The 27,105-nt window shown below is 35.7% G+C and overlaps 1 long non-coding RNA gene across 1 annotated transcript in view; it reads right to left on the bottom strand.

The window, feature by feature from the left end:
- Positions 1 to 9,752: 9,752 nt before the first annotated feature.
- LOC143379883 (uncharacterized) overlaps positions 9,753 to 27,105 on the bottom strand; it is a 30,553-nt gene continuing 13,200 nt past the window's right edge. The window contains exon 3 of the long non-coding RNA XR_013088579.2: positions 9,753 to 12,497. This is a non-coding gene — a long non-coding RNA (uncharacterized LOC143379883). The remainder of the gene's footprint in view (positions 12,498 to 27,105) is intronic.

Raw genomic sequence — 27,105 nt, 5'->3', positions numbered from 1 at the left:
CTGGGTGGCTGTGTAAGTGGTTGTGTTAAGTCCTGACAGGGCAGCACAGGAGGAGGAACAGACGGGATTAGGGGAAATAAGGAGTCTTCAACCTATTTTTCCTTCAGTTTTTATCATCCTTGTTTAAAGCATGCTAAGAAGGAGAAGGGAGGGAGTATATATACAGTGCTTGTGTTTGCTTTCTGGCCCTGAACTGTACCCAGCCTCCCAGAGAATTGTGTATTACATATGCACTGATGTGAGAGAGACGAACTGCCTTTAGCCCTTCCAGACAATAGTCAGGAAGGTACTTCTTCCCACTCATTCCATATTTGAGAGGAAAAAAAAAAAAAACGAAGTCTTAGTCAGAAATAAACTTACTAAGAGCATGCTTTTCACCCGGGCACACGAACTCTCTGCCAAGGAATGTCGTGGTGCTGAGACCCATCAGCTGGCAGCACACCTCAAGGAAAAGCCATTCATCTACCGCCTTGGGGATGGATTTCTTAACTGTCTCACTGAAGATAAGGGACATTAGTGATCTGATTAGAGTAGTACAATTAGCAGAGCAAACAGATTCCTAGACCAGAGGAAACAGTAAAGGGCTTTTGTCCTTGATCTAGAGAAATTCCCTAGGCAACCAGAGCCTTTCTTTCTCAACTCCTGTGTAAACGAGGCGGCACATGACACAGAATCAAAATGAGGCGTTTTCCACAGCACGTGAGTCTGATGTGATCCAGGGACCAGCATTGAAAATAGACTGCAGGGATTTTATTTGTTTGGTTTGGTTTGAATTGTTTTTTTGTTTTTTAATAGAGGCCCATTCCATTTTGTGAGGAAAAAATAAAGGGGGTGGGGTGGGGATGAACACAGATTGTGAAAAATATGTAGGGTCATTCAAAAAGTATGATATCTCAATAAATGAATAATAACACCTTGAGGAAAACACAACAGTTCTATCACAAATAATGTTAGATGACAAAAAAAATTACATTTTTTATACATTATTAAAAATGGATTATTGTAAAATGTTGCTCAAAGGGGGAAACAATACTAGTCATAGCACTTGCTTTTATTCTTCTGTTGCAAGCAGTGTTGTTTGGTTGCAAGCATGAAAAGTCAGCTCTAATTGAAGCAGAAAACAAAAATTGTGGCAGGTCATGGGGTGGCTTATGGGAGTAAAGGGGAAGACTGGGAGGAAGCTGAGTAGAGATGTGAAATATTTAGCTCTGGGGGTCTGGGTGGTAGGAACAAACAGAAGTCTCTCCTCTGGGAACAGTGAGAAAAATGAGCTCCTTACGAAGTCTAGTGACAGCTTTTATAAATGAACGCTCAGGGAGCAACAGGCCAGCATGAAAAAAGAGTGATGTTTAAGAAAAACATGTACTTCAGAACTCCTGAAGCAGAGTCAATCAACAGGCAGGCACTTTAGTTCGTGTTGATCTCTTGATGAATTATACTCATTTAAAATTGGAAAGAACCCAATACGTATTCTATATAAAGAACATACCCTAAAGCAAGGCAGCATGAGGAGTAATAATAATTTTTTACAACCCAGCTTGGCTACCTTTGACATCCATCCCTGCAAAAAAAAAAAAAAAAATAGGTAAAGCTGTGCAGTGATAGACTTACTAAGAGTCACAAGCCACAAGATGTCATTGGGAAAAAGAAGAGGACAAGGAAGAGACCTAGTTCTAAATGCAAAAATAATAAAACTTGGTTTGGGTAGAATGTATGATGAACTCAAAATTAGTTCCTCTGGAGGTATGTCAAATTTTATTAAAATTCATACACATTACAAGACCATAATCATCCTCCACTCTAGCAGATAGATTACTTTACTTACCTGCTGTTTACTTCAACAGAATTTTCTGATATTTCAGATGGTGCTTTAGTGTTAATTGTCACAGAATTAAATCCCAAAATCTTGATGATATTATGAAAGAGCTTGTAATAGTTATTAGATGATAAGTATGCCGTTTTCCTAATACTACAGTACTGTAGAGGAAGTAATTCGATTGTGGGGCCTAGTACTCAATCATACACTTATTATCTATATATATTTCAAAAAGAATGTGAGCCTTTTTCATTCTTAATTTCCTCATACAAAATCAGACTAGTCACTGGTTACTAGTCCTTGTTATCTCCCAGGGTTGTGAAATGTGTCAGGCAAAATTAGTGATGGCAAATGACCTTGCAAACTATATGACGTTTTACAAATGTAAGGATTAATTACATTTACATTGAGACATTATGTAATAGTAAACATCAGGGGAAAATAATACTTTGGATATCTTGACTAGGCCATAAAAGCAGTATTAATAGAATTCAGGTTCATCACGACCATTTGGAGCAATGTTTCGCAAACCAAAACAACATTTTTTTTTAAAGACTTAACTGCAATGCGCTAAATTTATATTGTAACCCTTAAAAGGACATAATTTATGCCTGTAATGCATGAATGCATGAATCTCCATAAACGATTTTATAAGACCACGTGAAGTGGCACTAAAAAAAGCTGCAGTTGCAGTGACACCCGTGACATGACAGGGCATGTGCATAAGTAATACTGCATACAAATATAATCTCAAAGTATTGTATTATAGGCTTACTGCTTAATTGTTCTGAAAATGATAGGGTATGTTTCCTTTAGGCCAAGTCACTGAGAATTTTTTAATTGCCCTTTAATAGAAATCATATTGTATTTTTAGTCTAGAGAAAACAGTCTATGGGAACCACCTTCTCCCACCCATGTCTTGGCAGTGGGAACTAGTCTCTCAGATCAGGACTATTTACTGATCCCCATGGCAACAATGTGCTTTATCTTGCGTAAATCCTAATATCATAAGGCTTTCATTGTTCTTTAGTACGATATCTCAACCCTAAAATAATGTTCTTGATGTGAAATATAAGTGCTTTAAATAGAACATTAAAAAAATTAAAACCTTGCTATAATGCTAGAGTCTTAGGAAGCCTCTTCACATTTTCACTTTGGAAGAAACCCTGAAATTTCTGAGTAAGGTAACTAGACCTTTCAAAGAAGAAGTGAATGAGTTTAAGTTGTCCCATTTAATGTGTGACTTGAACAAGCATTAAGTGGGGTATGATAATATTGGGGCTAGGCTTTGAACGGTGTCCCTGTAATGTGTAGCAATACTGCATGGAGACTCTATCCAAGTACCTGGGTTATCTAAGTTCAGTGATATTACCTTCTATTCTGCAGACTTGTAACAAGAAATCAGAGTTGATTTCATTGCTAAAACTGTACCTATGATGAGATCTGGTTGTCTTCCAGGCTTCTGGATTTGTTAAAGCACATTGGCTAAGATTCTAAATGTCTGCACATGAAAGTTAAGTTAAGCCCATAAACTGCTTAAGAGTCCTTCAAAGAAAAATGCTACCTCAATAACAAGTGGTACTAGTATTATTCCATCTCATGGTCAGATCTGGCACTTCTCAGGCCAACCAGATTACAAGCATTTTAATAAAATTAGTGTTCCCCAGAACATCTTCATGCAACTACATTATACTTTTTGTTTAAGAGTGTGTAGGTGGTGGTACAGAAATGTTATTTCTTTTGATGACTTCCTCTCCAATGTTTCAAATGCATTAACACTCAGCAGGTGATACTGAAATTCTTTTTATCCCTCCCTTTGTAAGATCTCAAATGGTTGTTAAATCATAGTTAAGTGAACTGAAACTGGATGTGTCATTCACTGATTTTCTTAGTCAAGATTTAACATTTCTGCTCCTGTTAACACCCTCTTCTGGTAATAACAGCACTCTGAGCCAACTCTGTTCCTGTTCTCTCTTGAAGGCCTGCTGTTCTTTCTCATTTTTCAAGTGCTTCATGAACACATAAAGAAACTTGACATTGTCATTAAGAGACTGTTTCAATACTCTGGATCCACTGATTGTGCTCTGAATAATTTGCCTTTGCCCTTTGCATTTTGAAGGCAACCAAATGAAAAAAAGAATTTTGTACTGCTAAGCACAGATCGAACAGTTCCAAGAGTAAAAGCTGCCCTGTCTCTAGCTTGCCACCCAAAGATCTAAAATAAATGCATTTTAAAAACAAACAAACTAACATTTTCTACTGAGAATGCTAACAGGGAGGACTGGGTAAAGAAGGCAAATGAATTCTCATCTCTCTGAAGTCAAGAATTCATTTTATTTATGTTTGTATTCCATGTAGTGCCTGGTCTCATCAGTGCCTTACAGAGTTAGAGAAACCAAAAAGGGAAAAGAAAATGTTTCTGAATCTCCATGTGGTCTTTTTTGTAATATAAATAGGAGGAAAGTTTTTCTAAATGAAGATTACACTGATAAGAAATTCTGAACAAAATGCAAGACATAAGTTTGGAGGATATTGCTTACACGGCTATTTATCTGTCTGTCCATTTGTGCCAATGATATGTATCTGTGATATATGAGGTATGACTATAAAATAATGAGGCTTGGCATATATATATACTTTAAACAGTATATTTGCATTAGAGTGAAGTTTAATAAAATAAGGCATGTTGAAGTGTTTTGCAAACTATAAATTAGTATCCAAATATAAAACCTTGCAATTATAATTCATTCAAGAGCAAATATTTATTAAGCAGCTCTCTATATGGTCTATATCAATAAAATAATTATATTGGGATGGACAGAGAAGAATGAAATGACTTCAACTACAGAAAAGAAAAATTAACTGTTATAAAAATTGAGGACTGGTGTGGAATAAGATGAAAAGTGCGTAATATCCTTCATAGATTGTCTCCATATAGTCCTAACATTTTAAATAGCTTCCTAAGGAATCTTGAACCATAAAGTCTGGTTTAGTATAACAGTGAGATGCTTTGCAGAAGCCATGAGGATAGAGTTATCCTATCATCCCTTCTCCAACTCCATGCAGCATGGAGATAGACACCACTCACTTGCGTAGAGGCAGAGGAATAAAGGACAGACCTTAGATCAAAACCCAGTACTAGGCCCACCACAGTGAAAACCAACACTAGGCAGAGCCCCACAACCTCTGCCCCTAGGCCAGTGCCCAGGGACTGAGCCACTGGAACTGCATTAGGTAGGCAGTTGACTTCTACCACTCCTCACCTGTCCTCAGGCAGCAGAGACTTCACCCACTGGCAAATAGTACACAAGAGCTAGCAGGAGATTTCACCTTGAAGTTCAATGCCAAGCTACCATGATGAGATTCAGTACCAGACAGAAATCAAAGACCCCTTCACTCAGGACAGAGCACAAAGATAACATCTCTGGACCTGCCCCAGCATCAGACAGAATCCTATTCTTGGGCAGGACAGACTCAAATTTTAGCTTGCATCATTGCCAGCCTTGAAGTGGCCCTGGGGCAGCATACCCAAGACTGCAAGAGTTGCTGTGGCTATGAGACTCAGTGCAACCCAGCTGGTATCAGCTGTAATGATCACAGGACTACCTGCCCCTCAGACAATACAGCTATCGCCAAGACAGAGCTCACAGATGTACCCTCTAGAGCTGTTTAGCACAAGGCAGATACCTGAGCCCCCATGGGAAGGATTCATGTTTCAGCTTGTCAGCTGCACTGTGGAACACAGTCCTATCCCAGTGTTGCACTGGTCTTAGCAGGCTGAAGGCTCAGGCTGTGACATAACTGTGCAATATCAGTGACCATAGCCATGGCACAGGAGCCTGGGGTAGGCCCTCCAACCACAATTCTGCCCAGAGCCAGGCAGAATCATGCATGCCTAGCCACAGACTGCTGATAGTGGACAAGGTGTCTGGGCCTATCCCAGCTCAAGGGAGAGGAGTGCAACAATGAACTACAGCATTTAGGAACTCCCCAGTTCATGCTGGAAGACACACCAGTTGCACGTATGGGTCAAAACTGGGCTTTCAGAGCCCTCTAGAGGGGTAAATGTTGTAAGACACCAACAGTGGGTTTGCAGGAAACCATCTGCTGGGTGCCATCTAGGGGTGCATAACGGAAGTGACTACAGGCTCAGAGAAGAGAAGCAGTCTGCTTAGATTTTCTGGAAAGAAAAGAACAAATACCCCATCTTTCAATGCCCAGATGACACTGAACACCAACAACCACTGAGAAGTTTCAGGGAAGCATGACCTCACTTAATGGTCAAATAAGGTGCCAGAAACTGACAGGTAGTGTCCAGTATGTGTGAATTCTCAAATGGAGAATCAAAAACACCCATTTTAAGGAGGTTTGGTAAGTTTCAGAAGAACGCAAAGAAATGATTCAACACTGTAAGAGAAAATTAATAGATGAGAGGAAATTTTTTTAAAAAATCAATTAGAAATTCTTATACTGAAAATAAACTAAGTGAAATTAAAAACACAATAGAAGACATCAATGGTAGACTAGATTAAAAAAAAAAACAACAAAAAAAAAAAAAACAGGAGGAAGAATTAGTGAGTTCCAAGGCAGCCTTTTTTTTTTTTTTTGAAAACAGATACAGGGGAAAAAGAAAAAAATAAAGAAAGCATACAGGAAATCTGGGAAAACACTAAAAGAACAAATATTCAGGTTTCTTGGTTTCAAAAAAAAAATTGAAATGTCAATGGAGTAGAAAATTTATTCAGAGATCATAACAGAAAACTTCCTAAACCTGGAGAAAGTCACCAATATCCTAGTACAGGAAGAAATACAAACATCCAGATACAGAAAGGTCAAAGATCACAAGTCAGATATAACTCAATCAAGTCTACCCCAAAATATATTATAATCAGACTCTCAAATCTGAAAGATCAACACAAGATTCTCAAAGCAAGAGAAAAAGAACAAATACCATATATCGTCAGCAAAATCCTTTAGGGCAAAACAGAGTGGTAGGATATTTTTATTTTTATTTTTTAGTTGCAGATAGACACACAATATCTTTATTTATTTTTATGTGATGCTGAGGATTAAACCCAGTGCCCCAGGCTGTGAGGCAAACACTTTACCACTGAGCTACAGCCCCAGCCTGAGATTCTTTATAGTACTGAAAAAAAAAAAAAAAACTGCAAACCATAATACTCTACCCAGCAAAGCTATCCATTAGAGATGAAGACACATAAAAATATTCCCAAATACATAGAAATTCAACAACTTGATCTTGAGCAAACAACTCATCCATAAAGAAATCAAAAAGGAAATTAAAATATTTATTGAAACAAATGAAAATGAAAAATGTACCAAACCTACAGAATTCAGCAAAAGTGGTACTAAAAGGAAAGTTTACAGCAATCAATGCCGATATCAGAAAAACAAAAAGATCTCAAGTAAACAGCCTATCACTGCCTCTCAAAGAACTAGACAAACAAAACCCAAAACTAGTAGAAGGAAAGAAAGATTATAAACCAGAGCCAAAATGAATGAAATAGAAACTAAAAATATAAAATACAAAAGATAGACAAAACAAAGAGCTGGTTCTATGAGAAGATAGACAAATGAACAAATTCTTAGCTAGACTAACTCCAGTAAAATAAAGACTCAAATAAATAAAATTTGAGGTGAAAAAGGAGGCATTACAAATGACACTACAGAAACAGGATCATTAGAGGTTATCATGAACAACTATATGCAAATTTGCAAACCTGGAAGAAATGGACATTTCTGCATATCTAGTCAAGATTTAACTATCAAGAAATAGAATACCTGACCAGACCAATAATAGTAAGACTAAATCAATAATAAAAACTCTCCTATGAATGGAAAGCCCAGAACCAGATTTCTTCACTGCTGAATTCTAGAAAACTTAAAAAAAAAAATCAAGTCTTCTTAAATTATTTCAAAATTCTGCAAGGTCAGACTTACCCTGATACCAAAACCAGACAAGGACACACACACACAGCCTATATCCTTGATGAATATACGTGCAAAAATCCTCAACAAGTGCCAGCAAACTGAATTCAATAGCACATTGAAAAATCATTCACCATGATCAATTGGGATCCATCCAATGGATTCAAGAATGCTTCAGCATACACAAATCAATAAACATGATACACCACTTGCACATAATGAAGGGGAAAAAAAACACAATAATCTCAATAGATACATAAATGGCTCTTGATAACAATCAGCACCCCTTCATGAAAAAAAAGTCTGCACAAATTAGGTATATAAGTAGCATACTTGAACTTAGTAAAGGCCATGTGTAAGAAGCTCACAGCTCATGTCATAGTGAAAAGCTTTCTCTCTAATGTAAACAATAAGACAAGGATGCAAGAGAAAGTGGAATCTTAGTTATGAAATTCCAAGCAGAGAAATCAGGTAAGAGAAAGAAATAAAGTCCAAAGAAACAGGAATAATAAGAAGATAAATTGTCATTGTTTGAAGATGACATGGTGTTATATAAAAAGGACCCCAGGGCTGGGGCTGTAGCTCAGTGGTAGAGGGCCTGCCTCACACATGTGGGGCACTGGGTTAGATCCTCAGCACCACATAAAAATAAATAAATAAAGATATTGTGTCCATCTACAACTGAAAAAAAAATTTAAAAAGGAACCCCAAGGCTTTACCAAAAGCTACTAGAAATAACAAATGAACTCAGCAAATTTTAAGAATTTAAAATCAACACACCAATTTCAATAGCATTGTTGCCTTTACATAGCCAATTTAAATCAAAAGTAATTTACAAAGTCAATGCAAAATCCCTATAAAAATATCAACGATATTCTTCATGAAAGTAAAAAAGAAATCCTAAGATTTCTGTAAAACGACAGAAAAACTTTGTAAATCCAAAGCAATTGTTAACAAAAGAATACTACATCAACTGACTCAAAATATATTACGAATCTATTGTAATGAAAACAACAGGCTCTTAGCTTAAAAAAAAGAGAGAGAGACACACACATATACCAGAGAAGGAGACCAGAGAGGCTGGAAGTATACACGCACACATCTCTGGCCAACTAATTTTTGACAAAGATGCTAAGACCATGCCCTGGAAAAAGGGCAGTCTTTTCAATAAATATTGCCAGAAGAATGAAATTAGACCCCTATCTCTCACTATTTACAAAAATAAACTCAAATTAGATTAAAGACTTAATCTAAAACTATAAAACTTCTAGAACAAAACATAATGGAACATCAGAATGGACAAAGATTTCTTGGATAAGACTCCCAAAGGCACAGAAAACAAAAGAAAATTTAGACAAATGGGATGACATCAAAGTAAAAAGGTAAACAATCAACAGAATAAAGAAATAACCCTCATAATGGGATAAAATATATGAAACTATGCATCTGACCTGGGATACTATTCAGAACTTAAATAACTCAGAAATTCAGTAATAAAATAAAACAATCTGATTTTTTTTAATGAGCAAAATTTCTAAGTAGACATTTCTAAGAAAGAAAGAAAACATACAGATGTCTAATAAGTATTTGTTAAGGGGGGCCAGTGCTCAAGGAAAAGCAAGTAAAAGATCAAAGCCACAATATGATCTTACCTCACTCCTCTAAGAATGACTATTACCCAAAAGACTGAGGATAACAAGTCCTGGTGAGGACGTGGAGAAAAGTAAAGTTTTACATATTCTTATTGGGAATGTAAATTAGCATAGCCATTATGAATAGTATGAATAGTATGGAAGTGCCACCCACCCACTGCAAAAATTAGAAGTACCATATGATCCAGCAATCCTGCTCCTGGGTATATATCCAGAGGACATGAAATCAGTATGTCAAAGAGACATCTGCATTCTCATGTTTATTGCAGGAATATTCACAAAAACAGATAAGAAATAGAAACAACTCAAGTTGTCAAATGATGCATGGATAAAGAAAATATGGTACATATATACAATGTAATATTATTCATCCATCAAAAGAATGAAATACTGTCATTTTCAACAACATGGATGGATCTGAAGAGCATTACATTAAGTGAAAAACACCAGGTACAAAAAGACTAATTTCTCATGATTTCACTCATATGTTAGAATATTAAAAAGATGATTTTATGGAAGTTAAGAGTAAAAGGTAGTAATCAGAGGCTGGTGAGGGGGTTGGGGCATGGATGGGGAGAGGTTAATCAGAAAATACCAAATTATGATTACATAGATGTAAGAAGTTCTGGTGTGCTATTTCACAATAGGATTACTGAAGATAATAATAACATCCTATACATTTCAAAACGTATAAGAAGGATTTTGAGTGTTCTCATCATAAAGAAATGACAAATGTTTAAGAAGATAAATATGTTTAACTCAATTTAAACATTATACAATGTATTCATGTATTGAAACATCATATAATACCTCATAAATTTATATAACTGTGTGTTTTATGTATCAGTTACAATATAAACAGAAAAATCACTTAAAAATTGATGCCTGGCTCTAGAGGCAATGTGTGTTGAAGACCATTAAGTGCTAAAGTATTCTTACCCATTATATACAAGCTGATTTTGGACTGTATTGTATCTTTTATTTTCAGAGTTATTTTATTATTATAATTTTAAATAATTAAAGCTCAGGAGCTGTTATTAGAAATAATAAAAAAATATACTGAAGGATTTTTCTCTCCTCCATTGATAGAGTTGCAACCTATGTATACAGAGTGAATGTGGCTAAAAAAAAAATAGACATGAGACAAGACAGTTCTCTAAAACTGCATACCTGGATTCACTGTTGACTGTGTTTGCATTTGTTCTAACCTGCAATAGCACAATCATACCATTGACAACACTTCTCATTCAAAAGAAACTTCCAGCTCCTGATTGGTCCATACCAGGTGGCTGCCATTTTCAACTGTTTCTTGATCAGAACACTTGTCTTTGAGTTCTGCCTTTTTCTGTCCTTGACACAAATGCATTAGCACAGAAATGACACTTTGAAATACCTTGTTGCTCTTACCAGTGTTATTTATCCCTGTAACAAGTTGAAAACAAATCACTTTGACTGACATTGTCACTGAAGAACTGTGGTTTCAGCTATTTACTAATAGCTGTTAGTAAAAATTTCCTTGAATATTTTGACCTGCAGATTCTTTCTCCCTATTAAATGTGGTTAAATTTTTTTCATTCAATATGAAAAGCCTGAAGAGAAGCAGAGTAACTTGGACTCCCTTGGAAAGCCATTTCATTAAAGTAGCTGGTACATGGTTCTAATTTTTTTTTCAACATAAGCACTGGTTTGGAAAAATATGCATCACTGTGTAATGTCTGTGCACTTTTCTAAACATTTGTTATGACTTTTTCCTATGTTAATCAAGGTATAGATGACACATTTAACTTTTTATAGGCTGAGGTGACTGGAATGACCTTGAGACATGCTTAGCTCCTAAAACAACTTAGTTCCTAAAATGATGATGATGATGATGATGATAACATTTTTGCAAAATCTTTTGATTTTTCTTTGTAACTAATGTCCAAATATGTTTGGAGAACTATTCCACCTTAACCTCATCATTTCCACTCAATTCTCCCAAGTTGTACCAACTTACCTACCTTATTCAATCTGGTTCCAACTAACTTGATAGACTGCCTCCTTATTTATTAGTGTCTTCAAATCACCTTCTCCTCAATGTGTATCCTAGGGTCCAACTAGAGTGTGGTACAGATATTTCAACATTTTCTCTGTACTCAGTTGTTCTATAATTTCAATCAAAATATCTTGAAATTGCCTACCACTATTTCAGCTCATGTTTTCAAACTCTGCCTACTATAACTCAATGATAAAGATGCAAAACAAAAATAAGCAAATAAATCTCCTTTGCTTTATTATACTTTATTTAGAATTAGTGTCTCTGTCTGTTCTATAGAAGTAAGCCCAGAGATGTAATCATGCCTAACTAGGTTGTCTGCCTAGGAAACTAGAATAAGCCTAGAGTGGTCTGCTATTACAAGTGATTAGTGCAGCCTTTCAGTACCAACATCTATAGTCAATATCTAGTAACAAGTAATCTTAATAACCACAAAAACTTATGAGTGAATTAAGATAAATATCAGTTCACAAATATTTATTTAGGAAATTAATTAAGAATAGAATACTATATCAGACACTCTAAACAGATACTGAAGTATATAATCAGCATAGCCCCTGAGCTCAGTAATATTCTCATCCAGATAAAGGAAAATCTCCAGTCCCAACAGAGTACAAAACAGGGTGCTGGTTTTTTTAATGAGATTATGGCCTAATTCTTAAATAATTATAAAATACTCCTTCCACCTTCTTGCCCCCTCCTAGAGCAAGGATTTGGTGCACTATGTAAAGGCAAAGGAGTTTCACTGGGTTTCTGTGATAAGCCAGAGATCTTGAAGCCTAGAAAAAAGTTGAGACAAGTTCTGGATTTCTATTCTATCACTCAGAGGTTCAAAAACAGAATTTTTAACAATCTCCTTGCAAATGAAGATCACGGGACATGAGTTTGGAAAGAAGTGAAGCAACTGTGCCTGTTATTTGCAATGTCACAGAAGAGCAAAGTCAAACTCCATGAAGAAATCACAAATGAGGTCGAGTCATCCAGGATCATCTTGCAGGTTCACTCAGTTAAATCCAAATTCTCCATGATGACCTGATCATGTAATCTAAAACACAAGAACATTGATAACACACATAATCAAATAGTTTTACAATTCCACTTTAAGTGCATTAAAAATTTCTTTTAGTTTAGGATGTTGCAATTGTTTGAGAGCCCCTGGATGTTAACTCTTACCATAAGTTTCCAATGTCTCAGTCAGACTTTATAATACAAGTGATTGTATAAGCATGGCAGATAAGTTTTTGTTTGTTTCTTTTTTTCCATTTTTTAAATTTATTTTAATTAGTTACACATGACAGTACAATGATCTTGACATATCATACATTTGAATCAGATGGGATATAATTTCTCATTTTTCTGAGTGAACAGGTAGCAGGCAGATCATTCTTTAAACCAGTTGAAATCCCAAAGCTTCATTCTGACCGGTAATTATGCACTACCACACACCTCTTCTTTCTTCTCTATTAGTTTCCTCCATATTAGATTAAATAGTTAGCCTAAAGGTACTATATTAGATTAAATAGTTAGCCTAAAGGTAAGAGGTCTCTTTAACAATAAGAAGACATTAGGTATCTTCTTTCCAGAAGATGCCAAGTGAGAAACCAACAAACCACTTTGCTATAAACATGTGATTTTATAATGACTCTAGAATTCTATTATCATCACATCTCATCAAGTAAGAAAATTATGTCTTACAGAGAATAACTATTTTGATAGAACTATAAATCCTTCATTTATCACAATCAAAATAAAAAATCTCAACATGCCATGAGAGTGCTCCCTTTGAATTTCCACTATACCCCCCAATACCTTTAAGTTTTTGCCAAAATGGAATTCTTCACAATTAGCCATATTCTGCACCAGGTTGCTTTTTGGCAATTACTCAAACTGTTCTGTATACCTGGAAATCTTCCCTTCCCATTTGTCATTTATTCACTCAAAAACTCAGGACATGTGTTTTTATTACTGGATTAAGACCAGTCTAAATCCTACTCCTGCTTCCAGAACTAGGAGTCTTATTCAAAGTGTTGCAATAATCCTCTGAAATCTTTCACTATCACTTAGATCAGAATTAATTTATTCATCAACTCATTTAGTCATTTATTCAGCTAAACATTATATTGTACACCTACTGTGTATTCAGTTGTAGTGATACACCTACAAATGAAACCTATTCCCTCATCATATGGAACTTGAACCCTGATGGAAAAGCAAGCCAATGAAATAGTAGTTCTGGTGTGAAAAGGTAGATGTGTGCCTCAAAAACACAACTCATACTGTGTGTACTTGAAGAGAGGGCAGCAGATCTGACCCTGGAAATTTAAAGAGTGTTATCTTAGAAGAGAATGAAGGCTATTCCAAGCAGAAAAATCAGGCATGGAGGATACAGCATAAGGAGGATGTGGGAAACCAAGATCTTCTAAGTGGTCAGGCTGCACAGGCATTACAAGTCATATGAAGTGCCTTAAATGAAAGGATTTTGGTGGGTTGATGATCATAGATAAGATTAAGATGTAGACAAGAAGTACATCTTGATACACTTTTAACATCTAATTTTAGAGTTAGACTTTATCTTGAAAGCTTTGAGGAAGTACTGAAAAATGCTAAGCAAGAAGATGAAAGATCAGAATTTGTTTTTGAGTGGCATCATCAAGCCCCCAAACAATTAATCCAGAAATGTTAAGATACAGACACACTGCTACCCTTGCTCTCAATCTTTTACATTGAATACACCAACTCCCATATTTTTTATTAAATATACCCAGGCTTTATATACTTCTTTTCTCCTCTGCTGCTATAATCTTAAGCCAGAATCAACTAAGCTCTCTTCAAGATTTTTCAAGAATATGTTAACTGGGCTCCTATAAATATAAATCTGATCACACTGTGGCCTTGCTTAAAACACTTCATTGATGTAATCCTAAATTAGGTGAACAAAGAAGGTCCTTCTGAAGACTTTCCATCTGAGGTAAAAGTCACAAGATTTGCAGAATCTAATTATTCAAAGAACCAGGAAAAACTCAGAATGATATCACCAACTGAGTGAAAAAGAAAACCATCATGTAGGAGAAAATATTTGCAGCACAGTCTTATGCACAGAGTTAAAATAATATAATGACAACAGGAACAAGTGTCAGATGCTCCACAACAGAGAGGTGGAGGATAACAGGGAGAATAACCAAGTCTCTAGTCCCTAGGAATACAGCAAGATCCCAGTTCAAGTTTATCTGTGCTTTGGTAACCAAGGTTCCCATCTAAATAGCAGAATAGAATGCAGGGAATAAAAATATCCAGTGTTAAATAGCAACCTTGTCATCAGTTCAGTTGGTGATTTATATGGAGTTAAAGAATAAAGAGAGACCAAAGTCAGGCTGTGGTTTTAAGAAAGGCCTGGCAGAATGCCTGCAGGTGAGGCGTTCTCCGGGCTGCTAGGTGAGGACCAAAGATCTAAGCTGCGCTAGCAGGTAGATGAGGAGCTCAGTGTTTTAGATGTGCAAAGCATCCATCTGAGAATGCCTCCAATATTTAAGGACTCCATTTCCTTACAGATACCTCAGTGCTTGATTACAGACTAGAAGAAAATTGCTTCAGAATTCTGATGCCTACTGTGCTTCTGAGATAGAATATCACCTATTCATTAAAAATGAATTCAATTATTGACGATGTTATAGTTTGTTAGAATCCAAGCAGGCCATCATGGAAGACCAGGCTGCAATCTCAAAAATACTAAGAGGCTACATTTTAAATTCCATCATGTGAGTAGACACCTTATGATCTGATCTTTATTTCCTATTTTTTACCACATTCTTATCTCTAACCCTATAGTCTTTAATAACACTTTTCAGTTACCCTTGTCCTTGGACTATCCATAAAAGCAATATATAGGAAAGACAGTTTGAACAGCCCTGCAAAATTAGAGGATAATTATACAGCCATCACTCTCTGAGGATACCACAGCAGAGAAAAAGTTACAATGGAAAAGTCATTCAGTCAATCTGGAGGACAGCAGCCTGAGAGAAAAGCACATAGATTGACAAGAGGAAAAATAAATGCAGAAGAAGAATCAAATGGGAAGTTTAGGAGTTTGTCTCCATAAATGCTGTTGTTCACCATGGATACCAGGGATAGGGAAAGTCTGCTCTCTACAGTTCACTCAGGTTTTTAAGAGTCTGGGAGAAGTCAGGCACAGTGGCACATACTTGTAATCCCAGATACTTGGAGGCTGAGGCAGGAGACTCTCAAATGTGAGGGCAGCCTGGGCAACTTAGGGAGACTTTTCTTCAAAAAAAAAAAAAAAAAGTTCAGTCCATGTAGTTCAATGGTAGATCACCCCTGGGTTTAATTCTCAGTACTGAATATAGATAGATAGATAGATAGATAGATAGATAGATAGATAGATAGATAGATAGATGATAGATAGATAGATAGACCGACCAACCGACCGACCGACCGACCAACCATAGAACTATATTGAACTCATACAACTTTGCCAACTCATACAACTTTGCTGCCTTTCTAATCCAATGTAAAACTCAACAACACATCAGTGAAAACTACCATTTTACAAGGTTTGTGACTAATTATTAGGTGAAAGAGAGATAATGATAGCTAATAGTAAAATAACCAAAACATTCACTAAGGTACAAGTTGGTATAAACAACAACAGCAAGCACTATCTTACTCCAAATTGTTGTTACTACAACTTGCTGTTGTAAATAGACTTCTTGCTCCCCTTACCTCTGGTAAATTCTAATCCTTTTAACCTGTCCTGGGCTACCCTTCTTTATATTGTACAATACTTATTAACATCCAGTATTCACCACTGACATGCTTGAGAAACAGTATTAAATAAGACTCAACCTCAGCCTTCAAAAACTCATGATATAATTGAAGAGTTCTTGTAGCCACAAATTGTACAAAGAAAAATGAGCACAATTCCACTGGAGTCTAGATGAATAATTTGTGGAAGTCTTCACAGTGGTTTGTATTTTTAATTTGAAGGAAGAACAGCTATTTTAAAAGGGAAGAAATTACAGAAAGATATGTACAAAAGCTTACTCAGAAATACTATGTTGTATAGAAGATATAGTCAAAAGTTCACTGAAATTAGAGGATGAGTTCCAGGGGAAAAAGTGATAGGAGACATAACTGGGTGGCACATCCCTGAAGGTAAAAGTTTACCTCATGATCACTGAGAGGCCAGGGATGGGTTTAGCAGAACAATACACGTGGGAGTTTGCTATTGTCAGTGACGGTATTATTACAATTTAGAATTGTAACTCAAATGGGAAAATGTGGCTATGTAATGGGAGACCAGACCAGTATTGGAAAATCAGATCAAAAGCTTTTTCCAGTAAACAAAATCTTGGAGATAATGTTGCAAAAATTACTAGACTTAAGTACATTTCAGGTGACCTTAAGTAAATGTGATGACTTGAATATAAAGTAGTGAAGAAGGAACAAATATCACAGAACTTTCCAGTTTAAGAAACTAAAGATTCCTTATGAAGGAAGGAATTCATACAAGGAGGAGTGGTGTGAGACGGGTAAGCTAAGAAATTCAGTTTGGGATATGTTTTATTTGAGCACACTGCAATATATTCAAGAAGAAAGATAAATATACTCAGAAATATAGAGGAAGTTTGAAAGGAATTGTGTCAGGAAGAGACAGAATTTGAAAATTATTAGCCTATGCACTGTCACTGTGTTCTTGGAAATTGATGAGATAACTCAGGAAGAAATAGAAGGGAAACAACAGTAGATGTCTAAGGTTTTGTGCCTGAGACCTAACTGTTCTTCAAGCAAGATACTAAAAGTGAAGTTCAGGTCTATACTTTTAAGAAGTAAGTCAGAAGAAAGCTTTGTAGAACTGTAATTTTTAGAATAACTATACTATTAAATAATGAGATAGGCTCATTCACATTTAACCAAAATGTTAATTTAAGGAGCTTGTTGGAGTCAATCAAAAATTCATAGAGAATTATTGAATTCACCTTAAATGTTCGCATAAAAATAGAAGGATTAAAAAATAGTTTCAATTGAAAATTTGCTTAATCAACAAAAATTCCAGTGGAAATTATTATGAAGTCCCTAGATCTATTAAACTTTACATTTTTATCATAGGATTATAATACTGATGCTTCCACAATCTCCTAATTTACTCATCATGTACAGCTAACTCCCATAATAGTGAAACCTGGAAATTTTCATTATTTCTTTTTAATTCTAGATTGAAAATCAAAACAAAAGATAGTAAGAAAAAAAACTAAGAAGTCTATAAATGATTTGAACTTATATTCAATCCTAAACAGCATCTATTTTATTCAAATCTGCTTATCATTCTCTGACATTGCAATCACTTGTTTTACTTGCTTGCATTCACCTATTTGTTTCCTCCATGGCAGTATTTACCAAATCTAGTACCAACTAAAGGCACGGGGCTTTTGATTATCCAGCCATGGGGCAAACACAACAGATTTTAAATGTACCAATTAAAAGCCAGAGATTGGTATAGGTGTTTAAAATCCTGTTTATAGAAACTCACTTCAAATGCTTCATCCTTTAGTGTTGGAAGTAAAGGATGAAAATATATGTATCATACAAGCATAAATCAAACAAAATCAAGTGTACCTTAATTATTTCTGAAAAAGTAGACTTCAAAGCATAGAAAATTATCAGAGACAGAGAACTACATCATGTAAATGACAAAGAGTCAATCAACCAAGAAAACATTGACATCCTAAATGTGCAGTCATCTAATAATAGATCAACAAAATATGTAAAACAAAGATTCAGGAACACAAAGGAGCAATAGAAAAATCAACAACTAGGGAGATTCAAGATGGTGGGCTAGAGGGAGGCTGCATTCTGTGTCCCTCTATGACCTGTGATTCAAGTAGTGGGGATACTTCTTCTCTGCAAGTTATTAGAGGTCACCTGACAGCTGCTCCCATGCAGAAATCCCAACCACCATGCCAGAGAAAGACTATCAACATCAGCACCCATGCAGGATCCCTGGCTGCTCACCTGCATAGGAATCCGGGCCACAACTCCCATGCACGACCTCTGGCCATCACTCTGGTGTAGACCCCATCTACCAACGCAGGGCTCCTCTGGTCATCTGCATCTTGGGACACTACAACCACTTCCATAGTCCCCTACACACAATGACCCATACCTGGGGACACTGCACAGGGTCTGGAGATAGCTGCCAGCCACAACACTGCACACCACAGAGCTGCATCTCTGAACACACCACCCAACACCACTTCCCAGCCCCACCTGACCCAACACCCCACCTGACCCAACACCCTGAAAGCAGCTGCCTCCATCTTGGGACAACTTTGTCGCCATCTTTAGTTGGGGAAACTCCCAGCCTGGGATGCCAGTTGAGGCCTCGAAGCAATATCAAGGTACTGAGTCCCCAGCTGCTCCCTCTCTCCCGCAGCCACTATCTGTGGCATAGTGCTTGTGGCTATGAGCCTGGTCAATAGCTTGCCAAACCTGGTCCTGAACTGCCTGATACTAAATAGCTCTTCGCAACAGGTTTGCAGCCCCAGAGCACAGCCCACAAGACCTCTGGAGAGAAAATTTCCTGATTGGAAAGTAGAAAGGGAAGGGGTGAGTGAGACACAGGTTAGAGACTATATTAGAGACCAGGAATTGTGAGGTCTAAAGGCAATATAATGAGATAAGACCAAGACCTACATGGAGACCTTTGAGGTGTAGTCTCCCATCAGGGACCAGCAAGTACTATACCCCACCTCCAGGAGCCACACACCCAAGACCAACCCTATCATCCTAATCACCTTCACCATCCTGAGGGTGGAGATACAGGCAAACAACAGACATCCTCACCTATTGGATGAGAAGGGAAGCAGGAAATATAATGAACTCCAACAGAAACAATCCTTGTATCTTCCTTCAAGATTCTTTTTTCTCCCTTTTTTGTTTTTTCTTTTCTCTCTCTCTCTCTCTCTCTCTCTCTCTCTCTCTCTCTCTCTTTCTCTCTCTCTCTTTTCCCTTCTTCATATCCCCAACATCTATGAACCCAAGTACTTTTCATGGATTAGGCTACTGAGGAATGGGATGTCTGAATATTGTATTACAGTTGTATATTCTTTTATCTCCTACTTTTACATTTTTTATTTTTCTTAATTTTAATGTTTGTTTGTTTGTTGTACTCTTTATTGTCTTCCCGCTTACTTGTCTCCCCCAAAATCACTTTCTCTCTTTTCTCCTGCTACTAGCTAACTTCTTTTGATTCCTCTTTCATGCTTCCTAAGATCTAAGAACTCTATATTCCCAACTCCTAACCTCCTTAACGTCTCATCCTACACCCCACCTCTGGTTCTCTCTTTGTCCACCATCAGAAACTGTAGACCCTTTTGCAAACCTACTGTTTATATTGTAGATAATAAATGAACTCACCATTTCTGTATACTGTTACAAAACCATAAACATCTTAATAGCAGCTATTTGGTTTAAGGCTGTATATGTTTGTATTGGTATCTGCTAATATTGTTCTTCCCCTTAACAAAAAAGTATTGAAATGCTGCAGGGACACTATAAGCCTATAGGATAAAAACTGTACCACCTCAGATCCTCAGTGCTAGAAGGCAAGACACATGAACAAAATGAAAAACAAGGGAAGAAAGTGTCCCAAACAAACCAAGATACTACATTATAAGAATCCATGGACAGCACAGCAGAAGAAATTACAGAGAAGGAGTTCAGAATGTACATAACTAAATTATTCTGTTAGTTAAAGAATAATATAAAAGAGCAAATACAGGCAGAAAAAGATCATTTTGATAAATACCTACATAAGCAAATACAAGAAGAAAAAGATTACTTCCATAAGGAGGGAGAGGTTCTGGGGGGAAAAAAAAACAAAACTAGAAGTCCTTGAAATAAAAGAAACATAAATGAAATTAAAAACTCAATAGAGGGACTGGATTTGTAGCTCAGTGGTAGAGCGCTTGCTGAGTATGTGAGAGGCACTGGGCTTGATTCTCATTACTGCATATAAATAAATGAATAAAATAAAGTTCCATAAACATCTAAAAAAATTTTTTTTAAAAAAACTCAATAGAAAGCACCACCTACAGATTAGATAACTTGGAAGTCAGAACCTCGGAGAATGGAGACAAAATATATAATCTTGAAAATAAAGTTGACCACAAGTGAAGATGATAAGAAACCATGAACAGAATATGCAGGTATTATGGGATAATATAAAAAGATCAAATTTAAGAATTACTGAGATAGAGGAAGGCATAGCATTTCAAACTAAAGGAATGAAGAATCTATTCAATGAAATATTATCAGAAAAAATTCCAAACAAAAAGAATAAATTGTAAAATCAAATACAAAATACTTACAGGACACCAAATATACAAAACCACAACAGACCTACAACAAGGCACACTATAATGAAAATGCCTGGCATACGAAAAAGGAGAGAATATTAAAAGCCATAAGAGAAAGGAATCAGAGTACATATAGGGGGAAACCAATTAGGATATCTGCAGATTTTTCAATACAGACCCTGAAAGCTGAAAGATGCTGAAATTATATATATATATATATATATATATATATATATATATATATATTTCTGAAAGAATATGGATGCCAACCAAGAATGTTATATCCAGCAAAATTAAGCTTTAGATTTAATGATGAAGTAAAAACCTTCCATGATAAACAAAAGTTAAAAGAATTTACAACTAGAAAGCCTGCACTACAGAACATCCTCAAAATATTCCATGAAGACAAAGTAAAAAACAACAATGAAAATCAGCAATGGGAGGTATCACACTAAAGAAAAATCCAATCAAATGAAAAAATCGAGTCAAGTTAAATACCAAAAATGAGCAAAAATGACCAGGAATACAAATCATGCCTCAATAATCACCCTGAATATTAATGGTCTAAACTCACCAATCAAAAGACATAGACTTGCAGATTGGATTTTTCAAAAAGACCCAACAATATGCTGCCTCCAAGAGACTCATCTCAGGAAAAGACATCCACAGATTGAAGATGAAAGGTTGGAAAAAAAAATACCACTCATATGGACTGAGGGAAAAAATGCAGAGGTTTCCATCCTCATATCAAATAAAGTAGAATTTAAGCCAAAGATAATCATAAGGGATAAAAAAGGACATTTCATAGTGCTTAAGGGAACCATACATCAACAAGACATAAAAATTATAAATATATATGCCCCAAACAATGGAGCAGCTACGTTCATCAATAAACTTCTCAACTTCAAGAGCCAAACAGACCACAACACAATAATACGGGGTGACTTTACACCTCTTTCACCACTGGGCAGATCTTCCAAACAAAAGTTAAACAAAGAAACTGTAGAACTCATTAACACAATGAATAACTTACACGAAACAGAAATATAGAGAATATTTTATCCATCCATGAGTGAATACTTTTTTTCTCAGCAGCACGTGGCTCTCTCCCTAAAATAGATTTATGCCATAAAGCAACTCTTAGCAAATCCAAAAAAGTAGAGATAATTCTACCCTTCATTCTATCAGATCATAATGGAATTAAATTAGAAATCAATGATAAAAGAAAAAATAGAAACTACTCCAACACCTGAAGACTAAATAATATGCTACTGAATGAAAAATGGGTTACAGAAGACATCAAAGAGGAGGTTAAAAAGTTCTTAGAGGTAAATGAGAACACTGATACTACATATTGTAATCTCTGGGATACTATGAAGGCAGTACTAAGAGGAAAGTTCATTTCATGAAGTTCATTCCTTAAAAAAGAAAAAGTCAACAAATAAATGACTTAACATTAGATCTCAAAGCTCTATACAAAGAAGAACAAACCAACACCAAAAGCAAGTAGAAGACAGAAAATAATTAAAATCACAGCTGAAATCAATGACATTGAAAGAAAAGAAACAATTGAAAAAATTGATAAAACAAAAAGTTGGTTCTTTGAAAGAATAAATAAAATTGATAAGCCCTTAGCCATGCTAACAAAGAACTGGAAAGAGAAAACTCAAATCACTAACATGATAATGGAAAAGAAAATATCACAAAGGACACTACAGAAATACAGAAGATAGTTAGAAATTATTTTTGAAAACTTGTACTGTAATAAAATAGAAAATATCCAAGACATTGACAATTTTCTAGAGGCATATAATTTGCCAAAACTGAATCAGAATGATATACACAATTTAAAAGATCAATTTCAAGCAATGATATAGAAGATGCCATCAGAAGCCTACCAACCAAGAAAAGCCAAGGACCAGATTGATACACAGCTGAGTCTACAAACCCCTCAAAGAAGAACTAATACAAATACTCCTCAAATTATTTCATGAAATTGAAAAAGAAGGAACATTTCCAACCTCATTCTATGAGACCAATATCACCTTGATTTAAAAATCAGACAAAGACACATCAAAGAAAGAAAACTTCAGATTAATATATCTAATGAACATAAATGCAAAAAAATTCAATAAAATTCTGGCAAATCGAATACAAAAACAGATCAAAAAGATAGTGCACAATGATCAAGTGGGGTTCATCCCAGTAATGCAAAGTTGGTTCAACATACAGAAATCAATAAATGTAATTCATCACATCAATAGACTTAAAGATAAAAATCATATTACCATCTCAATAGATGCAGAAAATGCATTAAACAAAATACAGCACCCCTTCATATTTCAGAACACTAGAAAAACTAGAGAGAACAATATCTCAACATTGTAAAAGCTATATTTGCTAAGCCCCAAGCCAATAGAATTCTAAATGGAGAAAAATTGAAAGCATTCCCCCTAAAAACTGGATAAAGAAAGAGATACCCTCTTTCACCACTGCTATTTAACATAGTTCTTGAAACTCTAGCCAGAGCAATTAGATAGTTGAAAGAAATTAAATGGACATGGATAGGAAAACAATAACTCAAACTATCAGTATTTGCTGATGACATGATTCTATACCTAGAGGATCCAAAAAATTCCACCAGAAAACTACTAGAACTAATAAATGAATTCAGCAAAGTAGCAGGTTATAAAATCAATGCCCATAAGTCAAAGGAATTTCTATACATTGGTAAAAAATCCTCTGTAAGAAAAACTAGGAAAACTATCCCATTTACAATAGCCTCAAAAAAAAAAAAAAAAAAAAAACCTTGGGAATCAACGTGACAAAAGAGATGGAGGACCTCTACAATGAAAACTGCAGACCACTAAAGAAAGAAATTAAAGAAGACCTTAGAAGATGAAAATATCTCCCTTGTTCTTGGACAGGCAGAATTAATATTGTCAAAATTACCATACTACCAAAAGCACTATACAGATTTAATGCAATTCCTATTAAAATCCCAATGTCATTCTTCATAGAAATAGAAAAAGCAATCATGAAATTTATTTGGAAATATAAGAAACCTAAAATAGCTAAAGCAATTCTGAGTAAGAAGAGTGAAGCAGGTGGCATCACTATACCAGACCTTAACTATACTACAGAGCAATAGTAACAAAAACGGCATGGTATTGGCACCAAAATAGACTTGTAGACCAATTATACAGAATAGAGGACAGAGACAAACCCAAATAAATAAAGTTATCTCATACTAGACAAAGCTACCAAAAATACATACTGGAGAAAAGATAGCCTCTCAACAAATGGTGCTAAGAAAACTGAAAATTCACATGTAGCCCAATAAAATAAGACCCTATCTCTCACCATGCAGAAAACTCAACTCAAAGTGGATCAAGGACCCATGAATTAAACCAGAGACCCTATGCCTAATAGAAGAAAAACTAGGCCTAAATATTCCTCATGTCGGATTAGGCCCCAACAGACACCTTTAGTGCAAGAAATGAAATCAAGGATCAATAAATGGGATGGGTTCAAACTGAAAAGTTTTTCATCAAAATAAACAATTAATAAATTAAAGAGAGAGCCTACAGAATAGGAGCAAAATTTTACCACATGCATATCAGAAAGAGCACTGATCTCTAGGATATATAAAGAACTCAAAAAACTTAACACAAAAATAAATAAATAAATAAAGACCCAATCAATAAATGGGCCAAGGAACTGAACAGACACTTCTCAGAATAAGATACACAATCAATCAACAAATATATGAAAAAATGTTCAACATCTCTATCAATTAGAGAAATGAAAATGTAAACTAAGATTTCATCTCAGTCAGAATGGCAGCTATTAAGAATACAAACAACAATAAGTGTTGGTGAGGATGTGGGGGAAAAGGCACACTCACATTGCTGGTGGAACTGCAAAATGGTGCAGCCGATACGGAAAGCAGTATGGCGATTCCTTGAAAAACTGGGAATAGAACCACCATTTGACCCAGCTATCCCACTCCTCGGTCTATACCCAAAGGATTTAAAAACAGCATACTACTGGGAATCAGCCATATCAATGTTTATAGCAGCACAATTCACATTAGCTAAACTATGGAACCAACCTAGATGGCCTTTAATAGATGAATAGATAAAAAAATGTGGCATATACACACAATGGAATATTACTCAGCATTAAAAGAGAATAAATTCATGGCAATTGTAGTTAAATGGATGGAATTGGAGAATATTATGCTACATGAAGTAAACCAATCCCCCCAAAACCAAAGGCCAAATGTTTTCTCTGATATGTGGATGCTGATCCATAATGGGGATGGAGGGAAGGAATGGAAGGAATGGAGGAACTTTAGATAGGGCAAAGGGGAGGACGGGGAAAGGAGGGGGTATGGGGGTAGGAAATGTGATGGAATGAGATGGACTTTATTACCCTAAGTACATGTATGCAGACACGAATGGTGTGACTCTACATTGTGTACAACCAGAGACATGAAAAATTGTGCTCTATATGTGTTCTATGAATTGAAATGCATTCTGCTATCAAGTATAACAAATTAGAATAAATAAAAAAAATTTAAAATCAAAAAAGAAAGAAAAATCAACAACTACAAAGACCTCTCTCAAAAACTAGTGGAATAACTGGACAACCATCACAGAACACCATCACAGCCAGAAAGACTCAGCAATACCTAAGCAACAAGATAAATTCCTTGAAAAACACAAATCATTGGGCTGGGGTTGTGGCTCAGTGGTAGAGTGATCGCCTAGCATGCATGAAGTACTGGGTTGTTGGAGGCCATATCCAAGTCAAGATGGTACCTGGCAGTTTGCCAGGAGGAGTGGTTTGTGAGGCAAAGCCAACATTTAGATGGTGGGGATTCCTTATTGGCTGATTACTGTATCTGGATGATGCTAATTGAGTCAAGCTGTGTGTAATCAGTTAGGTATATATACCTCTGCTGTCCCGCAATAAAGCGGCTCCTGCTACCTTGGGTGCCCGCTACCTTGAGTTCCCGCTCAGTTCCCGCTGAGTTCTTTCTCAATAAAGCAGTTCCCGCTTCAACCTTCAAGTTGCTTGTCACCTCCTGCTTATTTTGCCCAGCTAGACTACGGCACTGGGTTTGATCCTCAGCACCACATAAATGTAAAATAAAGATATTGTGTCCACCTAAAACTAAAAAATAAATATTATAAAAAGAAAAAACACAAATCATTACAACTCATCCAAAATGAAACAATTATTTGAAAAGCCCAATACATACCAATGAAATTGAATATATAGTTTTAAGAATCTCCAAGCTTAGATGGTTTCAATGGAGAACTCTACAAAATGCTCAAAGAAAAATTAACAGCAATTCTATGTAATATTTGCCATAAAATAGAAGATGATATAATACTTTCCAATTAATTTTATGAAGCTAATTTACCTTATGTATTCTATGGAAATTATTCCAAAATGAATCAAATTTAAATATAAAACAGAAACTATATAACCTTTAGAAAGAAAAACCACATAGGAATGATCTTTACCTAGATCCAGGAAAATGGTTCTTAGACTTAACACCAAAGCACGATTCATGAAAATGATAAACTGGGATTTATCAAAATTAAAAACTGAGCCAAGTTGTGTTTCACATCTATAATCACAGCAGCTCAGGAGACTGAGGCAAGAGAATCTAAAGTTGAATGTCAGCCCTAAGCAACTTAGCAAGGTCCTGCCTCAAAATAAAAACAGGTTAGGAATGTGGTTCAGTGGTTAAGCACCCCTAGATTCAATTCCTACTATTAATTTTTTAATGATGCTCTATAAAGATTGTTAAATAGTTGTAGAGAGAATCCACAGCCATGGATAAAATATAAGTAAATGATATATCTTACAAAGGACTAATACCTAAGAACTCTCAAAATCAATAGTTTCATAAAAATCCATTTGGAGTATGACCTAAAAAATAGGCATTTCATCAAGAGGATATGGCAAAGAAGCATATGACAGATAATCAAATTGTTACCAATTAGATAAATGTAAATTAAAACCACAATGAGGGATTATTATATGTCTATAATAATAACTTGTAGCCAAATGGTTATGGGGATTATGAAAAAGAGAATTACTCATAATTGCTGATGGGGATGCAAGATTTTATAGACAGCTTGGTAGTTTCTTAAAATAATTAACATGCTGCCACTGTATGATCCAACAATTATACTTGTGGCATTTGTTCTAGAGAAACAAAAAGTTTATGTTCACACAAAAGTCCAAAAGCAACTTTGTAAC

This window comes from Callospermophilus lateralis, chromosome 14 (assembly GCF_048772815.1).
Source record: "Callospermophilus lateralis isolate mCalLat2 chromosome 14, mCalLat2.hap1, whole genome shotgun sequence".
Taxonomy (NCBI): Eukaryota; Metazoa; Chordata; class Mammalia; order Rodentia; family Sciuridae; genus Callospermophilus; species Callospermophilus lateralis.
This window is presented reverse-complemented; position numbering and strand designations above follow the sequence as displayed.